Consider the following 23,052-nt stretch of genomic DNA (forward strand, 5'->3'; position numbering starts at 1 on the left):
GTACATATACACATCTGCAGGAAGATGGAGAGCACGTTATATTAGATCCACCTATACTCTACATGTTGGAGGTAATCAAAAATATTTTAAAGTTAACAAAATAGCTTGAAAAATGAATATTTATGAAAGGAAATCCTCGAACCATCATGCATTTTCCAATCACTGCTGCACATTTTAGGAGCTTATTTATTAAAATGGTGCTATGTGGCCAAAAATGCCCAGACAGATATTGTTTTCATGTTCTAAAAATGTACAAGAAAACAGCATGAATGTTACTGGTTGCTATGGGTACACGGCTCATCTACTCACAGAGCCAAGCTTGCTGCAAGCAGAAGGAAATAGGGGACGGTGTACAAAACTGTATGCATAAAATATAGAAGACGCTGGATGTATACATTGTTGCTATACAATCTTTGTGCTATAGCCTTAAAAAGACCTCAGAGGTGACAAATTCTCAAAGGGAAATAACATTCCAGAAACAATTTCACTCATTTTGTCCATGTGTCCAAATCAAATTGTGAAGGGGTTTTACAGCTGTGCTAATTGCCAGCTAAAAATGGACTATTTAACCTGGAGGTCATCATAGGGCGATCCTATTTTAGCCGTTTTTTTATTAGGACAAAAATGTACCTGGGATAGGTTGCTGCACCCATGCATTATCATGGCTCCGAAAGCTGGTTACATGGGATTATGCTCCATGATCCCCAATAAATGCAAGAAAACCAGACTAATGGGATAGTTCTAGAGAAACCACAGTTATTTACAGATACCCACTAACATTGTTACTCAGTACCATGCCTCCCCTATCGCCCCTGCCATTAATATCACTATGGGACACCAAGATTTCAGGTTTATCTAGCAGTCATGACCATATAAAGCCACAGAGATGGCACAGCTGCCCATTACTTGCAGCACCAATTACTAAGATGGGTGGAGCGCTATGGCACTGGAGGGTACAGCAATTAGCATAAGTTCCAGTGCGGGTGTGGGTGTTATTGAGTTGATGAAGAAGGGAGTGGGGACAGTGGTGCTGCCCGGATTTCCCCAGGGGCTGAAATGTCTTGGTACTGATCACAGGTATGTCTGCATACCCAGGGCCGGTGTAAGGCTTCTCAGCACCCTAAGCAACTTCAACCTACTTCACCCCCCCCCCCCTTCCCCCATACTGCCACCAATACCCACTTTCCAGCCCCTTGAGGCATACTTGCTTAACAGTCTGGAATGGCAGGGAGGCTCCTAAAAAAATTGGGTAGTCCTCCCAGCCTCCCAGGAGGGTGGGCAAGCCCCCTGCTTTCCTTGGAGGCCTCCTTTCACCACCCACTACAGAGTAAAAGGAGGAGGGGACAGCAAATTAGGGAAGTATGCCTCAAGGAAAAGTACGAAGATGAGGCCTTAGTAGTTCCACAGCAGCCACCTGCATTAAGTATCCTCATAGACATCCTTGTTTTTGTTTATACACAAACTAATGCAAAATGTCAATAAAAATGATTCAATTTAAAAAAAAAAAATTCCTAAGGGCATTTGTGTGTGGAATTTCTAAAGGGGTAGCTGGTGTGCCTTGGCAATTTTAAAGTGTTATCCGATGTGCCGTGAACGGAAAAAGGTTGAAAATCACTGTTATACACTGATCTACTTATTTATATGGTCTCTTGTTTAAAAATTCTGCAGTGAGGTATTGAGTTTGAGCATATCATAAACAATTTAAAATTTAACAATTGATTAATTTTAGGTACTTGTGTACAATCACGGCTCCCAAGATGTCCATCGTATAGCAAAAAATTGCATCACATGCGATTTTTAACAGAAATGCATCCAAATGCATTGAAATTAGTATTAAACATGTTCAATGGCCCCCAAATGTCATTTTTGAGGCTGTACCACCCCCACTATCAACGCGAATTCGAAGCGTGGCGAGCGCAGCGAGCCCGCGAGGGGCGGCGGTACGCGTCCTACGACCTTTTCATACCCCCACTATCCACATCAGCGTGGAGTTTAGAATAGAAAGTGTGGCGAGCGCAGCGAGCCACCGAGCCTGAAGCGTGGCGAGCAACGCGAGGGGACACGGATACCTTCACAGGTATCCGCGTCCCCTCGTGGGCTTCACAGGTGTCCGCTGCGCTCGCCACGCTTCGGGCTTGGTGGCTCGCCACACTTTCTATTCTCAACTCCACGCCGACGTGGATAGTGGGGGTATGAAAAGGTCGTAGGACGCGTACCGCCGCCGCTCGCCACGCTTCGGGTTCGCGTTGATAGTGGGGGTGGTACAGCCTCAAAAATGACATTTGGGGGCCATTGAACATGTTTGATACTAATTTCAATGCATTTGGATGCATTTCTGTTAAAAATCGCAAGCGATCGCATGCGATTTAAAAAAAAATGCATACAAACAGCAAAAATCGCATCCCATTGCATGCCACTACATTTGGCATGCGATGGGAGCCATGAAAGTACACAAGTACCTAATTTTATTCTAATTGCTCGCTCCTAATTGAATCACACCCAGTGGGAGAAGAAAACAAGGCCAAGTAAGGTAAACCTAGAAGCGAAGCAAGCACAACTAAACACTGGGATACCTGGAAACAAAGTGGAGCAACTTGAGTAAACCGCTTCAGGCCCACTATTACTAAAGTGGCCGCTTGGTCCTCGCCGTTGTTTTCTTATGGAAAATATAGCGTACCTCGCCGTTTGTGTATTCTCCAAAACGCTTTTTTCTTTTGGTATGCCTCTCCATTTTGCTCTCCGCATCTTTTTTAGGTGTGTACTTTTTTTGGGGGGTCTACAAGTCTATTTCTTTTTTAGAAGGATCTATATTATTTTTTTCATTTCACATTAATATATATATATATTTTTTTGGGTGGTAATTTATTCTCAATGTTTATTCTACCCATGATTCACCTCAGTCATTGGCCTTTGAGGATACCCACACAGCATTAGCAGTCTGCTGATATGGAATAAAAAATTTTTTAGGCTAATTTGCATTTTTTCTGCATTGCTCTGCAATATTTGAACACTGCCTACAACAACTCAGTCCGCCTCCTTGTAGGTCACATCGGTCAATGCTCGCCATCAGGTGCGGTGAACAGCTGACGCATTGACTAGGGTGAGCGGGAAGCATGGCGACGGAGCCATGCTCGCCGGAGCATTGAATACTGCCCTTTGTATGCAAGCTGTGGATTAGAAATACATAATATGGGAATCTCTATCCAACTCCCAGTGGCTGTGACATTAACACATTCTGCACAGCCACCTATTTTTCACATTATGTAGAGTTATTTCGTTTTATGGGTACTTCTTTACTTTCACGGCGCCAGAATGGCGCCGTGCGTACTTCCGGGTTACGCTCGCCACTAACTAAGTACAATAAACTAAGTTAACGCCATGCCAACATGGATAGTTCATACCTCCACTATCCATGTTGGCATGGAGTTGATTTTAATTAGCGTGGCGAGCGTAGCGAGCCACCGAGCCCGCAGCGTGGGCGAGCGAAGCGAGCCCCGCAAGGTGACTCTGACGCGCGGCGTCATGCTGGCGCCGTGAAAGTACAGAAGTACCGTTTTATGCTAATTTAATTACCAAATTATAAATAAAATTAAATTGAGAAATATCGAATCAATAGAACCACTTTAACAACGTATACCTACTTTTTGCTGCAAAGTTCACTGTATTAATAAAGGGTTTGGGTTATAGGGTTGACAGTCATTAGGTCAACCACTATAGTTAAATAGTCACTAGGTCGACACATACAATATTGACATGATCATTAGGTCAAATGAAAAATGTTGACATGAGATTTTCATTTATGGGGTGTCTATGGGCCTTATTCTAGTTTACTCTGACAAAATCCTTCTTAGATGGACAAAACCATGTGCACTGCAGGTGGAGCAGATGTAAAATGTGCAGATAGTTAGATTTGGGTGGGGTTTTACTTCAAAGTGAGATCTATATTGCAGTGTAAAAATAAAGCAGTCAGTATTTACCCTGCACAGAAACAAAATAACTCACCCAAATCTAATTCTCTCTGCACATTTTACATATGCCCCCCTGCAGTGCACATGGTTTTGTCCATCTAAGAAGGATTTTGTCAGAAAGTGCCTTATTCTAGTTCACTCTATGTGCCTTGAGCTGTTCTCAAGTGTGCTCCTAGATCTAGAGATGCCCAAACCAGTTTACAGCCACCACCAGATCAACTGTTATTTACTGGTCTCTTCTTTTCATGTAAAGGGCCAATGTATTTTATTTTTGTTACCAGTGGGATCGATTATTATATGGGGGCAATAGTTTTTTTTCCCCTGTGGGGGACTCATGGTGTGCCTTGGCAATTTTAAAATCTTATTTAGCGTGCCGCAAGTTAAAAAGGTTGAAAATCACTGCAACATGGTAAGGGGGGAGATTCTCTAAGAATCTCCGCCCCCCTTGGCCTTTATAATTATCGCATATGTTCTAACATATGCGATAATTATAGCAAAGGACAGCTCTTGCGTTAAGAGCTGTCCTTTGCAGTGAGAGTCGCCGGGTCCCAGCAGGTCCCGGCGGCTCCCCCCTCACTCACACACACCCGGCGCTTCTGCTGCTGCGCCGGGCTCTCCTCCTCCCTGCACCTGGAAGAGGATCAGTGCAGGGAGGAGGTCACAGGTCCGGGCAGCACAGAACTGTGCTGCCCGGACACAGGTGAGGGGGCGATGCGGGGCGGCAGTGGGATGCGGTAGAAGCCCATTGGCTTCTATGGGGCATCGCCAGATTTTTCTGGCGATGCCCCCCGCCGCGGTAACCCGGCAGGGGATGCTTACAGCATCCCAAAATGCGGTAAAAACCCTGATAACAGGGTTTTTACCGCATTTTTAGCTTAGAGAATCTCCCGAAAGGTCTGCTTCTTATATACACATATTGCACAACAGCTAGTTATTTTCACTATTTTTTTTTTTATTAGCAACATATTCCTGAACTTCATACCCTGCAAGCTAAAAGATACACACTTAGGAAAAAGAGGAGTGGGGAAATATCACCTCAGATAGCATTTGCAGCGCGATAAACAGAATAAAAGAGGTAAATACATGGTGCATCGCTACAGTACTTCACAGCACTGAGGACTCGGGGTTCAATTCCCACCATTTGCCTGTGCTTGCGTGGGTTTCCTCCCACTATCTAAAAATATACAGGTACGTTAAATGACCTAACAAGAAATTCATCCTAGTGCCATACGCACTAGGATGAATTTCTGTATATGTGTCTGCATGCATGCGGGAGCGAAAATAAGAACATATTTCTGTTAGTATGCAAAGCTGAGGTTTACACAAATGAGCGATTGTCAGTAGTCTGGTGCATGTGCTGCGATCGCCAAGGCACCCTTGTGATGTCACTTACAGAGTGGTTGACAGGAAGAAACTATTTGGGGAAGGTAGCAAAAACGCCGGTCTGCCTTTATTCCAGGCATGTATCTGCCTTCAGCTGCACTCATGGCTCCAGCATCGCTACTACCCCGGCTAGTCCATATGACCAAATACACACTCGAGGAATTGATGTTCTCCAACATTGCCGGGTCCAGCAACTCGCATTCCGACTGGGGATAAAAGAAAGGTTAATCCCAGAGTGGACCAGGGTTGCTGTGTCATTTGAAAGGGCAACCTGGGTCCCGTTCACACTATAGGATCCAAATGCCACTGCTGCGAAGCAGAGTCGCTGTGGGGGACTTTTAGGGACTTTGCATCGCAACTGCCTGATCGCTCCTCAGATGGACCTGTGCCCAAATCCCAGGTGCGAACTGGCAGGGATGGAAAAATCCCAGTCTCCATGACAACTAAAGACACAAGGTGGTGAGTAGAGACCATCGCTGTGGCACACTCTATATCACACTTCTGTGATATAGGTGGACTCTGGGAGACTGTGCTATGTGTGCAAACTCTAACATTGATGATTGTAAGCTTGCAGCAGGGCCCTCCTACCTCCAAGTCTGTCTGTTGTGTTACCCAGTTTGTTTTATCACTGTGCAACGGAATCTGCTGCGCTATATAAGAAACTGTGAATAAATAAATAACACAATCAGGGCTGCAATCCATGGACAAATCTGTGACCTGAAGCTTGAGAGAGGATCAGACAATGGTATAACCAGTTCACAATAATAAGCACCATCTTGAAGCACTAAGGCCGGAAACCATTTCTAAAAGCGATTCCCAACAGGTCTATTGGAGAAGTGGAATAATCTGATGTCAAACAAACTGATGGCTTTTGCTTTTGGCATGTGGCTGGACATATAGGCAGAAGCATTGTGATTTTATGGGGTGCTATGAGGGGGTGTGAGCAGGCGCACACAATCTCATTATCTATTCATGGCACTACTGTCTCCTCTAACCCCCAAATGAACTGTCTTGGGGTAATCCTTGATTGCTCCCTCTCCTTCAAACTACACATTCAGCACCTCTCACAAACCTTCCGCTTTAATCTCAAAAATATTTTCAGGAGCAGACCCTCTCACACACAGGATTCTACAAGACCCGTATCCACTCTCTGGTCATCTCTAGACTGGACTACTGTAATCTCTTCCTATGTGGAATACTTGAGAAATGTCTCTCTCTACTTTAATCTATCCTCAATGCTGCAGCCAATGCTTCACCAAACCCAATACATCCACCTCCCCTCTTCTACAAGCCTTTCACTGGCTTCTCTTCCCTTTCAGAATCTCACACTCACAAAGCTCACACCCACTCCTCTCTGACCTTATTTGCCTTTAAACTTCCACCCATCCTCTCCGCCTCTCTTGCCAACTAATTACTTCCTTCCACTTCTACCTCCAAGACTTTCCATGTGCTTCTCCCTACCTCTGGAATTCTCTTCCTCTCTCCTACAGATGCTCAACCTCCTTACTTCTTTACCAAACCCAGCCAAATCTCACCATAAATCTGTTTCATGCTTATGGTCTATCCTTACCCTTTAGAATGTAAGCTCTCACGAGCAGGGCCCTCTTCCCTCATGTTCTTTTCCTTATCTTACTAAAACCATCTTTGATGGCACCAAATCATGTAGTTTTCTGCCACTCTGATACCTATACCAGTGTCCTCTGCTGATGCAACTATGGTTATGTGCCCTTTACATGTCCTCTATTGTATTTAAATATAAGGCACTGCTTTCTTATTCATATATGTACTCTGTAATTGGTCGCTGTGGATTCCTTGTGGTGCCATATAAATTATTGCCTAATTATCACAATAATTGTATATAGTCTACCTAACTTGAAGCTGTTGCAAGATGTGGATGGGGGGGGCACACAGGCTGGAGCGTTATGCTGTTTCAGTAAGGGGAAGTGCGGATTGTGGTCATCCAAAGGCCAGTGTGTACAGGCATATACAAGCAGTTGTGTAGCCATTTTGTGTTATGCGGTATCATTACTGCCAATGTACATATCCCCTATGACAGGCATTCCCAACCACGGTCCTCAAGGCACACCAACAGTGCAGGTTTTGTAGATAGCCAGGCTTGAGCACAGGTGACATTAATTAGTATCTGAGGGATTCTGATTAAACCATCTGTGCTGAAGCCTGGATATCACTTAAGCAGCCCATACACGCTGCGATGCCGGGCTGTCCGTTCTGTGCTTTGAGGTGCGCGCTCCTGCGGCACCTCATCGCACAGTACAAAAAGTATGTGCTTGCACATACTTTTTGTACTTAGGTTTCATCAAATTGCATCGCATTGCATGCACATGCAATGCAATGCGATCCCTGATATTGAAGCCCACAACGGAAATGTGTATGGGCTGCTTAAAACCTGCACTGTTGGTGTGCCTTGAGGACGGTGGTTGGGAATGCCTGCTCTATGACAAAGCAACAATGTAAATTATCTATTTACTGATGACACTCAAACTGCATGTATGTAAGAATAGAGAAGAAAAGTAAGGCCTTTTAGCACAATACATATGCTGTGTGTTACATGGTGACAATGAGAATGTCCTCTCGTATCCTATACTGTACATTTAAGCCTTGGCAAGCATCCCAGAAATATTGTAAATTCCACAGTAATATGATTTAAGGCCACGTTTTATAAGGGCCACTGGTCATGCATAAACTGGTAACATTTGCTGTAATGAATACTGAAGGGGACAAGGAGGGGTGATTTATATAGACCTAAAGTACAGTAACACATTAGCAGTGAAATAAGATTACAACAAGGTTTGGTTATTATGCAAAATTCGGGTAAACAGAAATTTATACAAAGCCTTTAAAAAAATTGTATTTCTTTATGTGTGGGCCAAGAATGAAACCATTTTGCAATAGATCTACAGAACTAGGCCTACAGCCCTTACAAAGCAAAAAATCCTTCCAATAACAGTAAGTGTTCTGGGATCAAGAAAATATATTTATATTTCTGTGCTTATGATTCTGGACAACAAAAAAGCTTTCTATGTGCAATGAACATGGGTTCAATGATTTTATTTTTCTAAAAGAAAGAAAAATACATCTTTATGTTTCGATCCAAAACCACACCTTACGCACGAACAATTCTTACACTAGACCAAGCACGGAATGGATGGTGAAAGCTCATTTTCAGACACATCAAGAAATTCAATACTACACAACACAAAGGTTAACATTAAAAAACAGACTGCACGCCATGCCGAATGCTTATTTTTCTGTGGCTATGTGGATTAGAGGTAAGCGACTGGCACACAAGAAAATAATGGCTTGAGAATATGTATGACCTCCTACTCACGACATTTTCACATAAAGACATTTAAGTGAACCTCCTTCAAGTGTCATAAAACCAGAATGGATTTACCTCAATCATATAGCATCTAATTATATAGGAAGCAGATACTTAGTCATTCATTTTGTCAACATTAAAAGGGAGTTTTAGGCATTTGTAGGAAGCTTCAGTGCCACCCCCTTCCCCCAACATCCTGTACCTCACTGACAGTTTAACAATTAAACATCACCCCTAGTGATCCAAGCACAGTGCTAGTCATGATCCTGAGATGTGGCCACACATTCTCAGGCCACAGCCTGTAATGGAGCTCTGTACACTGGACAACCATGAAAAGAGATAGAGGTACTGTATGAATCTACTGAAACCAAAGGAGGTGGTGGCAGCAACCTTTAAGGTGAATTCCATTCTCATTACCTTAAATAAAAAAATGGGCACTGCGGGGACCCTTATTGGGATGCCTACCCCCATCATCAAAAGCCAGAATATATGCTGGGATACAGACAGGGCCAGCCAAGAAGTTCTGCAGCAGCTTTTTCCAAGCCCCTTGGTTAATGGATAGATGTGCAGAACAGCAAGTGTATGTCCCCAGTAACAGGGCTGCAGTGGCTGGGTACTGCGGGCACACACTGTATGGGAAGCATAGTTACTGTACATTTAAATGTCCCCAGCACACATATTTAAATGTCCCAGAGTCAGACAGCAGCAGTACATGCCCGTCCACACAGGAAGCGGGGGAGATGCGGGATTACACCGAGGTAGGGGGTAAATAGTAGTTGTCCCCTTTCCACCAATCATTGACCCCCTCCCCTCCCCGCCTGGTACACTGGGGGTAAGTAGGAAGGGGACACTGGCAGCCTCATCTCCCCAGGAGCTCGCACTCTCTCCACACACAATACGTACTATGTACTACGGCGAGCTCTCTCCGGTAATGCCCGATCTGCGGCGGTCTGGCTCTTGTGGTGCCTCCTCTCTGTAGGGTGAGTCCTGGTGGAGCCGGTTGCGGAGGTGCAGGAGGCGGAGGTGGGGATGTCTCAGCTGCTTGGGGCGACGATCCGGGCTGAGCTGAGGGTGTGGGGGAGCGCAGAGAAAATCGGTAACGGGGCTGTCTGTGGGGCGGATGGCTGGGGCATTGGGAGGCGAGGCTGGGGCTGTCAGTGGCACGGCTGGGACAGAGGGAGCTGCAGGCAGGAGGTCAGGGCAGAGGGAGCCGCGGATTGCCGGAATCTCATGTCCCCGTCGCTCTCAGGCACCACAGCAGCAGCAGCACTGCAGCTCCCAGTCTCCGCTCTGTCACAAAGCAAAGGGGCGGTGCTAGCTCACATTCCCTGCCACCGCCTCCTGACATCAGTGGTCATGTGACTGCTGCAGTCACGTGGTACACAGTAGTGATGGGAAATCTAGTTCGTTTTGGTGACTAGTTCATTATGATCTAGTTCACCCAAAAGATTAGATCAGAAGATTAGTTCATCTAGTTCATTTAGTTCATTATTCCAGCACTGACTCAGAGACTGAGAGGAGTGCATGGATCTAGTAGTAGTAGTAGTACGTTTATTTATATGGCGCCGCAAAGTGTCCGCAGCGCCGTACATAGCAAACAAAAAAAAAATGACGAGGTAACGTACAGGGTGTGTTGAAAAATACAGTATAAATGGGGGTATAGCTGGTAGAACTAAAATCAGCATCAGTTCAGAAGTAGGTGTCAAAATTGTCAAGGAGACTAAAGATGAAGTAGAGGAAGGGAAGAACAGGACAGGAGCACAGGTGAGGTAAAGAGGTAGGGTGAGTACGTGAGGAAGGAGGGCCCTGCTCATAAGAGTTAACATACTAAAAATAGGTGGGTGGACGAACGAAAAACAATAGGATAAGTAGGAACGGAGGGGAACGGAGGCAGGATAAGAGGATCAAAAGAGGTTAGGAGGAGGGATAGGCTAGTCGAAAAAAGTGGGTTTTGAGGGAGCGCTTGAAGGAGGTAAGGGAATCAGAAAGCCTGATGGGTGGCGGGAGGTTGTTCCAGTGCAGGGGGGCAGCGCGAGAGAAGTCTTGGACACGGGAGTGGGAGGAGGTGATTAGGTGAGAGGTCAGTCGGCGGTCAGTGATGGAGCGAAGAGGACGGGAGGGAGTGTGGATAGAGATCAGTGAAGAGAGGTAAGGAGCGGTGGAGGAGGAGAGAGCTTTGTAGGTGGTGGTGAGGAGTTTAAAGAGAACTCGGAAAGGAATGGGGAGCCAGTGAAGAGATAGACAGAGGGGGGAGGCGGAGGTAGAGCGGCGGGAGAGGAAGATGAGCCTAGCAGCAGCGTTAAGAATGGATTGGAGAGGTGCGAGGCGGGTGAGAGGTAGCCCGGAGAGAAGGATGTTGCAGTAGTCAAGGCGGGAGATGACAAGAGAGTAAATGAGAATTTTGGTCGCGTCAGTGGAGAGGAATGGTCTGATGCGTGAGATGTTGCGTAGGTGAAAGCGGCAAGACTGTGAGAGAGCACGAATGTGGGGGGTGAAAGAGAGGGAGGAGTCAATGATGACACCAAGGCAGCGCGTTTGGTCGGTGGAGGTGATCTCGGTTTCACCAATACTGATGGAGATAGTGGGAGAAGAGGGGATGTTCGGGGGATGGAAGATTAGAAGTTCAGTTTTAGCCATGTTTAGCTTCAGGAAGCGTTGGGTCATCCAGGCTGAGATGGCTGTGAGGCATTCAGAGACCTTGGACAGGAGTGATGGGGATAGATCGGGGGAAGAGAGATAGATTAGGGTATCATCAGCATAAAGGTGGTAATGAAAACCATAGGAGCTGATGAGAGTGCCCAGAGAGGTGGTGTAGAGAGAGAAGAGGAGAGGGCCAAGGACAGACCCTTGGGGAACACCGACTGGCTGCGGGGTAGTAGGAGAGGAGGAGCTCGGAGTGGAGACGGAGAAGGAGCGATCGGAGAGGTATGAGGTGAACCAGGAGAATACCGTGCCAGTGATGCCACTAGATGAGCTAGACTAGATTATGACACACAGAGCAGGCATTGTAATACCAGCTCATTGTAGGAGTTATAGTCTTGTTAGAATGATCATATACTGTATGTTTAATCAGATTATTTTCTAGTTTAGAAAAGCAATAAGTTACACAGCACCCTTCTAGTGACATGCTTATTGTTTAGCTCTGCAATATTAATCCCATTGTGGTTATTATTTTACCTTCCATAATATGCAAGTAAAATACCCAAATTCAGAGTTTTTTAATAAGTCTATTTTTTTCTGCTTTTAAAGTACAGTAATTAGAAAAAAACCTGTCCCCTTGCCCCAATTTAGCTGACCTTAGAGAGAGATAAAGTAGAGACTTTGCAAAGTAACCAGTTGCTGATTGGTTGCTAGGGGCAACTGCTCCACTGTATGCATCATGAAGGTTCATACATATCCATCTCTGACTGTAATGTGGAGTAAACAGAGCTACTACAGTATACTGTATAACATGCAGCAGCCAGCACTGTGTCTGTGGCTGCATACACACAATACATGTGCCTGAGCACAGCAGTGCCACACATGGTAGCTCACAGGTACTGTACAGTCTCATTATGGCTGTACAGTCAGAGATTAGTTCAGGGATCTGTATGAATCAGTGAACTAAATTAACTACTGAACTATTTGCAGGACTCATGAGTCATCAGGACAATGTAGTTCATTTGGATCCGCAGAGTCCAGACCATGTGTGAGCTCAGCACTGCCATCTTTGGCAGCTACCATGTACTGCCTCCTGTGTATTGCATGAGAGCTGATAACATGGCTGCTGCAGAAGCTCCTACACAGATCCCAGCAGAAGATTTAGCACAGCAGTATGCTCAGGACCCTGTACCAGAAGCAGCAGCAGTAAGTGTTTGGACATATGAACTAATCATATAATGATAGTATCACATAAAGGTGAGCAGCATGAGCACACATGCTCACTCACAGACACACCACACAACTTTGTCTAGGCAGTGCATATTTTTATTTTATTAGATCTGTATTTGCTGGGCTTTGTTGTACTTTTAACTTTAGATACAGGAAGGAAAGATCCAGTAAATGAGCCTTGGAGCTGCTGGGCTCTGTCTGTGTGTTACACTTCCCACTTGCTTTACTTCCTGGTGAACTAAATGAACTAATCTTTGCCAGAGCAGTGATCTGAACGATTTAGTTCACTTTGAAGATTAGTTCATTTTGAACTAATCATTCATGAACTACCCATCACTAGTACACAGTGCGGGGTTGCTTCTGCTGCACACAATACGTGTCGTGTCCTGCTGCTTGTGTGTAGCGCCTGGCAGCCGCCGCCGTGCACTGCAGGGAATCAGGTGTGATGTGGCCAGTGGGCCGTGTGCAGGAGAGGATATGGGTGAGAGAAGCTGGCTTGGTGTGATTGACCCTGGTGAGGACAGTAGCTGCTGTGTAGAGAAGCATGCATGGGAAAGCTGTGGTACAGGTGTATATGTATGAGCTAAGGAATGTATTGCAAGTGCGTGCTATAAAATTACTGCTGTGGGCACCTTCTCCACTTTCATGGGTAAAAAAGGTTTGCGAAATATTATAATTTGAAATGAGTACCAAAGTACTACAATCCTCTGATTAGTTTAGTACACAGGTTCTCAAACTCGTTCAGCAGGACCACAAGATGCATGTTTTGCAGATCTCCTCCTTGAATCAAATGACATAATTAGCTCCACCTGTGCATCTTTTACAATGTGTCAGTAAATAGTACATATGGGTTTGATCCAATTAGCCGTGAGATTCCCACAAAAGTGCTCACTGCAACATAGTGCATCTAATATGTTCGGGCCCACGGGAAGGGTGCTGTCGCTAGCATTAAACCGCCTCAAAAACAGTACATCACACCCTTTACGAACCATAGGTTTGACCTCCCTAGAATGTTTAAAATTGTATGCAGTCCTAATATACTACATGCAAGCATAATGAAATGCAGTACACCTAATAATCCACATTAATTTATAAGGTCAGTACTGAAATAACAAATTAGTTTGAGGAAAACTTTGGAGAATCAGATCTCTACACAATATCAAGCATTTGCAGATCCAGGGTGGAATTAGGTAAAGATCATCCCCTGCTTCTCCTCCTCCTCCTCCCTCCCTTTTTAATGTATGATTTAGTGTTCACTCTAGGATTTTTTTATGGCAGGTTGCTGACTGAGCAGGGCACTCCCCACCACCTTAATTACCGGAGCAGGGTACATTTGCATCTCCCCCTCATGCCATCCAGAAGCCCACTCCCCTATTCCAGCAGCATCTCTCCTCATGCCAGCCTCTTATTTCCCTTATATGCCAGCCTCCCCATTCTAGAAGGTCAGCATCCTATCCCCTTAATATGCCAGCCAGCCTCCCTGTTCCAGCAGCAACTCTCCTCATGCCAGCCTCCTATACCCCTTATATGCCAGTCAGACTCCTCACGCTATTCTAACTGCATTTCTCCTGATGCCAGCTGCCAATACCCCTTAAACTGCCAGCCTCCCCACCCACCTTCTCCCTATTCCAGCAGTATCTCCCCCTCATGCCAGCATCCTTTACCCCTTAATCTGTCACCCAGCCTACCCACCCTGTTCCAGCTTTATTTCTCTCATGCCAATGCCCCCTAATCAGCCAGCCTCCTCACCCACTCCGGATCATGCCAGCCTGTTCCTTGGTCACCCATTCCTCTCAGCAGAAGGCCCCTCTACTCCATTTCCAGTCTCCTGTCCCCAAACTCCTGGCTTGGCTGTTAACCTGCATGTCATGGACAGCATGATACCCAGGGTAGGGGGGTGGTATGCATCTGGAAGAGCTGAAAGCTGCTGAACTCCTCTGCTGAGAACAGTGTGTCCGCTCTTACAGCTGCCCCTGCCGCACTGACACGCCACCTCTCAGCAGAGGTGTTCAGCTGGGAGTCAGGGGTTTTTAGCAAAAGCTGGTGAGCACAGGCAATATGTGTGAAAAGTTGGGGAGCATGTGATGTGACATTGGTGTTAAGGTCCTTTAGATCTTCAGTGTCTTGGTCTTTAAGCAAAAGGTCAACAATTCATGGCCTACCTGGTCAAAAGGTCGACATTATCAAAGTTGAGTTTTCCATGGTTGTTTTTTTTGTAATTATCCTTTTAGAAGTGTAGATCCTAATTCAGACAATCTACATGTAGTAACTGGATTTCTGGTCTTTTGGAAAAAAGATGATTTTATGGTCTTACCTTGGTTAATCCTTTTCTTTAATTCTATAGGGAGCACAGGAGGCATTACAGTGGGTATAGGCTGGCTGGAGAGGCAGGCACCAAAAGATTAACTTAAAATTCCCAAAAGGCTTAGTTTCTCAGTACCATATACCCCACCCACAACCTTGCCAGTGTAAGTAGCCAGGCCCAAGGCAGGAACAGACAGAAGGAACAACATAGAATAAAGCCCAGGCACTAGGAGAGGACAGAGCCACACACCACTAACCGAAGGAAATACTTCTGTAAGACAGGTGTGTCAAGCAGAGTGTCCCCTATGGACTCAAAGAAAAGTATTTACCAAGATAAGACCATAAATCCTATTTTCTCTTTCATCCACTAGGGGGCACAGGAAGCATTACAGTGGGACAGCATAAAGCTATCCCGTTAAGGGTAGGGATGCTCCAGGACCTGCATAAAGACACAACACCCAAAGGCTACATTAGTCACGGAAAACGTGTTAAATGCGTAAAATGAATAAAGGTCTGGGCAGAAGACCAGATGGCCGCCTTACAAAATAGTTCATCAGAGACCCCCCCGAAGCTGCCCAAGACGCACCAGCAGCCCTAGTAAAAGCTGTAACCCCTGCATGGGTAGCAATGTTGGCTGCCAAGTGGGCATGATGAAAATGTCATAGAGCTACTTTGCCAAGGTGTGCTTAGAAGCTGGTCAGCCTGTTTGGGCGAATCCCCCAATACAAAGAGGGAATCCACCTTGCAGATTTTTCTATTCCAGTTAACATAGATGCGGTGAGCCTGCACCTTGTCCAAAGAGACCCATCACACGTAGCCAGGACAACAATCTACTGGTTTAGATGAAAACAAGAGACAAGGAAGCGACGTGCGCATGACTGCTCTATCCGGATGGAACAGCAGGAGGGGTGAGGGCCAGGACAAGGGGCTTCCATGAAAGCCATCTGAGGTCAAAATAATCCAGCAATTCAAAGGGAGCCTATTGGAGGGCCCTGAGTACTATTGAGAGGTTCCACAGAGCTACAAAAGGAGGCTGTACATAAAGGACTCTTTGAAGAAATGTCCTTACATCTGGGCAAGGCTGAAAAAGGACAGAAAGGGTGGATATTTGAACCTTGAGGGAGGACAACCTAAGGCGGCCCAGCTCCAGGCCCAATTGAAGGAATGCTAACAAAAAAAAAAAAATGGGTGATGCAAAAGGAGGTAGGCTGAGGCACACCACGAAAAGTAGGTGTTCCACACTCTATAACAGATTCTGCCAGCGGAAGTCTTCCTAGCCCAAAGCAAAGTTCTGAAGCCCATTCGAGAAAACCCCCTTCTTCCTCTGGATGGCTGTTTCATAAACAACCCCATCAAAGCAAGGTGGCTGAAGTCTGGATGCAGACAGGGACCCTGCTACAAAAGGTCCTGATGGCTGAGAAACGGTCAAGACGTGTTGATGAAGAGGTCTGTGTACCACAAGTGATGTGACCAATCTGGAGCTGCCAGGAACATTGTGCTGTCTTCTCGTTTGAGTTTTAGAATTACCCTGAGTGGCATGGAGAACAGAGGAAAGGTCCACGGGGCTGTGAGCATTCACCAGGAACGCATTGGCATCCTGAGTGAGAGAGCTGTATTTGGGTAGTTGACTGTTGTGGTGATGAGGTCTATGTTATGAAAATCCCACTGTCTGACCAACAACGCAAAACATCTCTGGGTGTAGAGCTCATTCCCCAAAGCGCATATATGATGACTGAGAAAGTCTGCTAACCACTCTGATAATGAACAGGTTGACCCTTTCTCAAGTTGTCCAGCAAACCTGAGAGAAGTGGCCTTCTGGGACTGCCCCCACCCCCAAAGACTGGCATCAATGGTGATCATGATCCATTCTTGGACCCAGAGGGGCAACCCCAAATTTCCTGAGGTTTTGAAGTGAAGAGCCCAGTCCCACCTGTGGAAAATCTTCATCTGCAGCTTGTGAAAGTGGAATTGATCATATTCTACCATGACCAACACTACTACAATGGAACCCAGAACCCTCACGCAGTAGTGGCTAAACATCATACAATGAAGGAATTCTTAAATCCTACACATTGTCCTAGGGTGGGATCAGTAATGCTCCCAAATTGTGCATAATTTCCCCAAATTATTCTCAACTGTTGTGAATGTAGAACCTGCACCATTGTCCGGATGTGAACAGAGACTGTCCAAATAAGGCCATATCTGCACCCCCCCCCCCCCCCCCCCCCCCTGAGCCTTGGGTGCACTGCAACGACTGCCATTATCTTGGTGAACCCCCATGGACAGACCAAACTGCAATGCCCAGAATTGGTAGTGGTCCCCTCCGACTTCAAATTGTAGAAAAGGTTGATCTTGTCAGATGGTGACATGGAGACACACATCTTGAATTTCCAGGGACACCATGTAGTCTTCCGGCTCTAGAGACAGAATGATAGAGTGCAAGGACTTCATGCAAAATCTGGGAACTCAGCTATACATTCAACTCCTTGAAGTTTAGTATAGGATGATATGAACAGTCTGGCTTCTGGACTAGAAATAGCGAGTTATAAAATCCCCTGACATCTCTGATCCTGGGGCATCGGTACGATCGCATTAGGGTCATGCAGGGAGCCGACCAATTAACTGAGATCTTTTCCTCGATCGCCCGAAAGCCCCATGGTGAAAAACCTTCTTGGAGGAAGTGTCAAAAACCCAAGCTTCAGTTTTAATTTCCATCCATCCATCCGGGATGCAGTTAAGATCCCGGCGTTCAGAATCCCGACACCGGAATCCCGACCGCCGAAATGCCGACACTTTCTCCCTCCTGGGGTGTCCACGACACCCCTGGAGGGAGAATAAATTAGTGTGCCGAGCGTAGCGAGGCACCGGGCCCGCTGCGTGGCGAGCGCAGCGAGCCCGCAAGGGGGGGCGATCCACGTCCCCCCCTTGTCGGCATTTCGGCTGTCGGGATTCCGGCGTCGGGATTCTGAACGCCGGGATCCCGACCGCCGGGATTCAATACTGAATCCCATCCATCCATCCTGGAACAACAAAATGTGGACCCCCAGGTGGAGGCCTGTCCCATAATGTAGCAAGCTTGTCTGTAGATTTTGTGGGTGGGCATCTGTTCATGGAGGGTTGCTTAGCACAGGCTTTGTGCCCATTCTGCAAACAGAAGCTCCTTGAGTGCCTTCTTTGATGTAGCATCCGTCTTCCAGGAATGGAGTTGTCTCCCACTAAATCCTATACTTGGATCCTGTGAAGAGAGGATAGGCATACCTGGCAAGTACAAGGCTCAGGAGCAGCTGCTTTCTTAGCCTTGGATGACATGATGTCTCTACTACAGTACTAAATCCACATTCGCATATTGGGGGTGATTCTGGTTGGTTTGCAAAAGCAAAATCGGTACTTGTGTATTATAGCGGCGCCCATCGCATCGCATACCATAAGGCATGCGATGCTGTACAATGTCATACAATTTAAAAATTGTATGACATTGTGTATGGCATACAATGCGATTAAAAATTGTATAAGCACCTAATGGGTGCTTACAATGTGAAATGCACCCCCAGGCCACCCCCCCACTATAAAAGTGAACCCGAAGCGTGGCGAGCGCAGCGGTACGCGTCCTCCGACCTTTTCATACCCCCACTATTCACGTCGGGGTGGAGGTGAGAATAGAAAGTGTGGCGAGCGAAGCGAGGGGACGCGGATACCTTCACAGGTATCGGCGTCCCCTCGCAGGCTTCACAGGTATCCGCTGCGCTCGCCACGATTCGGGTTCACGTTTATAGTGGGGGGTGGCGTGGGGGTGCATTTAACATTGTGAGCACCCATTTGGGTGCTTAAATGCACCCTTTAGGGTGCTTATACAACGTTTCATCGCATACGGGGCAAAAATTGCATGGCATGAGATGCGATAAAAACATTGCGCGATGTACATCGGGGGCGCCGCTATAATACACAAGTACCGCAAAATCCTTCTTTAATTGATAAAACCATGTGCACTGCAGGTAGGGCTGATGTAATATGTGCAGAGAGTTACCCAAATGTAACTCTGCACATGTTACATCTGCCACACCTGCAGTGCACATGGTTTTAAACATTAAAGGAGTTTTGCTTTTGTAAACCAACCAGAATCACCCCAATAATGCAGTGTGTGTGTGATAAATGAGGTGTAAGGAATCTCAGACTTCAGTACTATCAATCTTATGTCATTAAGCAATGTCAATGGTGCAGAGTAATCAGCACTCACTTAAGGCTAATTACCTATAATCAGTGGTACAAGGCAGAATCACCTCTGATACAAACAGGCACACTGACACACAAAACAGAAGAGAATAAAATGCTAGGGGTCTCAACTCTCCAGCAGTAAAGAAGGCAGGAGAATGTAGCTGAACCTGACCACGGGAGTATAAGAGACCAAACCCAAGCTAGAATCCCAGCAGCAATATGCCCATAATATTCACACCCTATGACGGTTGCGGCAAGCGTGACCCTTCGTGCGGTGATAGCCATGGTCCACGATGAAAGTTACTGACCCGCTTCAGTTCTGCTACCGGAGCGGCTGTGCAGGGCTTTATATCCTCTGTACCACCACTCATAGATGTTCAACCAAGGAAAGAAAAGAGGTCTAGCTATATTAGCCCTTAGAAAAAAGGTACCAGTGCCTGCCTTGGCACCAAAGGAAATACTGGCTGGCCTGCGGTATAAAGGACTTTGTGGCAGCTGCTGCAGCCTTTGGACAGTGTCTTTAGCACAGTCCTGAAGCATTCTGTACCCTTAATGGGACACTTTTACCTTGGTAAATCCGCAGTAGCGGCTCTTACTGTTTTGGAGGAGGGGGGCTGTTGCAATGTCGGGGTCCCCATCATGGCTTGATCGAGTTCCGGCGCATGCGCAGTATGGTCCGCGATACTGCGCATGCGCAGAACCCATTTTTTTGGGGCTGCCGTGCATCTGCGCAGAGAGAGGCATCCCGGAGGGAGGGAACACCTCCTGATGGGATGTCTTGAGTGACTGGCAGGTCAGCCTTCTAATAGGAAGTCACTGCCAGTCACAGTGAAGCCAGAGCAGTCTCACAGACTGCATCTGGCTTCACTTTAGGCAGAGACAGTGGCGGATTTTACCTGGGGGAGCTGCAGCCCATAGGGAAGAACCGCCACTGGGCATAGGGGACTAGGCCTTGTGGGAATTTCAAATTAACTTTTTAGTGCCTGCCTATCCAGTCAGCATATACACTCTGCAATACCTCCTGTGCCCCCCTAGTGCACAGATTCTCAAACTCTGTCCTCAGGACCCCACACTGTGCACGTCTCCACACATAATCACAAGTGAAATAATTAGCTCCACCTGTGGATCTTTTAAAATGTGTCAGCGAGTAATCTGTGCACCTGCATGGTGACCTGGAAAACCTGAAATGTGTGGGGTCCTGAGGACCGAGTTTGAGAACACCTGCCCTAGTGGATGAAAAAGAAAAGTAATGCCAAAAACCGAACTACAATGTATTTCTTGGTGGTGGTTAGGGAAAACAATTCTGATGTAAGTACTGCATTAACAATTATTTATATTGATATGGGAATGTGATTGGATCAAAACCTGTTTCTATAGGCTCACCTGTGACTCTGCTCTTCTAACTATATATAAAAAAAAATAAAAAAAGTATAATTTACAAAAATGCTGTTCATATCACATGCCACCTCTGGACGGTAACATTGTATGCATCAGTTGATTTTGTATTCATTGCGGTTAAGATACTAAAAATAAACAAATGTTTTCTACCACAATATATTTTGTATGTGATAATTAAGAAACATGAATAACAAACCCTAGCACTTAACACAACAGTCAGTGCAGAGGCTTAATATTTTATAAATTATATATATTTACACCTGAGTTGTATTTTAGAAGCATTTTGTGCGCTAAGATGTCCATGCGCACATTTATTTATATGATGTTCGGAATTGGTGCATTGGAGGTAAGTGGGTCTGACGCACGTGGCCAATCACAGCCAACTTTACTTTTGGTTCATAATTCTATATGTCCTAAATAGTAACAATGCTAAGTGATTTATTTTCGTCTGCAGTATAGGATTTACTTTGTTATATCATGGACAGATCATATTAGACAGGAAAATGGCATCAAGGCTTCCCTATCCTAGGAGTTTAATGGTATTTGGTGGCCTTTTCATAAACTTAAAATGTACTGTCATCTGCAGGGCAGGGAGAACCAACTCATCCGTGCTCGGTTCTAGACAGGTTTTTTGTTTATAAGGTTTTATTTTCAACTTCATTTGGTTTTAAAATGCTGTATCCTATATTAGTAGTTGTTTATATGTTGTAGACAGTGATAGCAATCTGAATAAAAACGTAAGTTCTGGTCACACAATCAGGTATGCCTTTTCAATATTCTGAAAATTTGAACGGTTGTCAGCCGCATTCGATCCCGAATCGCGCTCCCGTTTAGTATAAATTGAATATAAATATAACTGTTACAACAAGGATGAGTATCGTAGTCAAAATGGCGCAGTTTCTAAAGCTGCCAAGTGGTATTCGTTTTTTCTGGGTCCCTCAAAAACCCTTCACCATCACCACACAACAAATATTAAAAACGTGACCTGTCAGGCGCTCCACATAGGGATGTAATGGGGCTTCTCTCCCATGTATCAATCACATAAAAAAAGAGGGAATAAGAATTGCAATAGTGAAGCAAGTTATTTCAAATTTCCCCCCTTTTAATGGACAAATCAATGATGCATATGTAAAAACATATAAAACAATTTCATCTTATACAAACATACTACAATAAAAATAAAGTGCTGTGTGCAATATCTGATCTTGCTATCCAAGTGGGACACGGGTGGGTAATTACCAAGTTTGTAGGGAACTGGAAATTAATCCGTTCCTTCAAGCGCATGCAACACTTTTTAGCAGTGGTGTTGACACTGAGCTCCTGGTAGCTGATCCCGGTCCTTTGTTCTCCGTCTGTCACCAGCACATAAGTGTGTAGATTGCCAAATTTCACCAACGCGTTTCGTCCTGTTATTCAGACTTTTTCAAGGCAATTTTCAACTGAAGGCAATCTCTCTGTTTATAAACCCTACTTCCGTATGCCGGCAGGACCCTAATTAGCACAATTCCTACAAGTCCTATGGTCCTCTGCCGGCATGGGTGAACACCTCAGAAACATTAAAAAAGGAATGACCACCCATGCGCTATCGGAACATTTAAGGACGCATCACCAAAGTGACCCGAAGGGGATCATTAATTTTTGTGGCCTTAGACAAATCAAAGAAAATTGGAGGCACAAAGGGTTACCCAAACAACTGGCCAAAGCTGAGATGCAGCTGATCTACGATCTGGGCACACTGATCCCGGGAGGGTTAAATTCAGATTTTGAGATAAAATGGTTTTTGTGATGCACTAAGCACTTTATGTATAGTGCTATGCACTTTGATGTGATAATTTGGTGGATCGGATATGGCTGGATTTTTTATGTGATATTCTTTGTACGATATTTTTTATGATGTTTTACTATTTACCCTATGAGATATTGGTTCTTACTTATGGTACCTTTTCCCTTTTATAAGGAAATATGGAGGTAGAAAGAGGTAATGAGGCTAGAAGGAATGGAGAACGTCCGGAAAGAGCGTCACCTTGGCAACCACTACACGCCAAGCTCCGGTGACCAGGGACTTAAGCAGTATATTTACCGTTTCTATGGGAACCCGGATGTGACGTCTCCAAGCAGAGCATACCGGACGTCAGGTATTGGGACCTGACGTCCTGCTGCGTCAGAACGCCAGCGTCTCCACGGTAACCCGGCTCCCATTAGTGTGCGGGCCGGAAGTCCGTATGCCGGCAGAGGACCATGGGACTTGTAGGAATTGCGCTAATTAGGGTCCTGCCGGCATACGGAAGTAGGGTTTATAAACAGACGGAGAACAAAGGACCGGGATCAGCTACCAGGAGCTCAGTGTCAACACCACTGCTAAAAAGTGTTGCATGCGCTTGAAGGAACGGATTAATTTCCAGTTCCCTACAAACTTGGTAATTACCCAACCGTGTCCCACTTGGATAGCAAGATCCAATATTGCACACAGCACTTTATTTTTATTGTAGTATGTTTGTATAAGATGAAATTGTTTTATATGTTTTTACATATGCATCATTGATTTGTCCATTAAAAGGGGGGAAATTTGAAATAACT

The 23,052-nt window shown here is 45.6% G+C and overlaps 1 protein-coding gene across 1 annotated transcript in view; it reads right to left on the reverse strand.

Annotated features, from left to right (window-relative positions):
• CSRNP2 (cysteine and serine rich nuclear protein 2) overlaps positions 1 to 9,997 on the reverse strand; it is a 54,381-nt gene extending 44,384 nt beyond the window's left edge. The window contains exon 1 of the mRNA XM_083169439.1: positions 9,595 to 9,997. The gene's annotated coding sequence lies outside the window, so the exon portion shown is untranslated. The remainder of the gene's footprint in view (positions 1 to 9,594) is intronic.
• Between the last annotated feature and the right edge of the window lie 13,055 nt (positions 9,998 to 23,052).

This window comes from Crinia signifera, chromosome 2 (genome assembly GCF_055691185.1).
Source record: "Crinia signifera chromosome 2, ASM5569118v1, whole genome shotgun sequence".
NCBI classification, from domain to species: domain Eukaryota; kingdom Metazoa; phylum Chordata; class Amphibia; order Anura; family Myobatrachidae; genus Crinia; species Crinia signifera.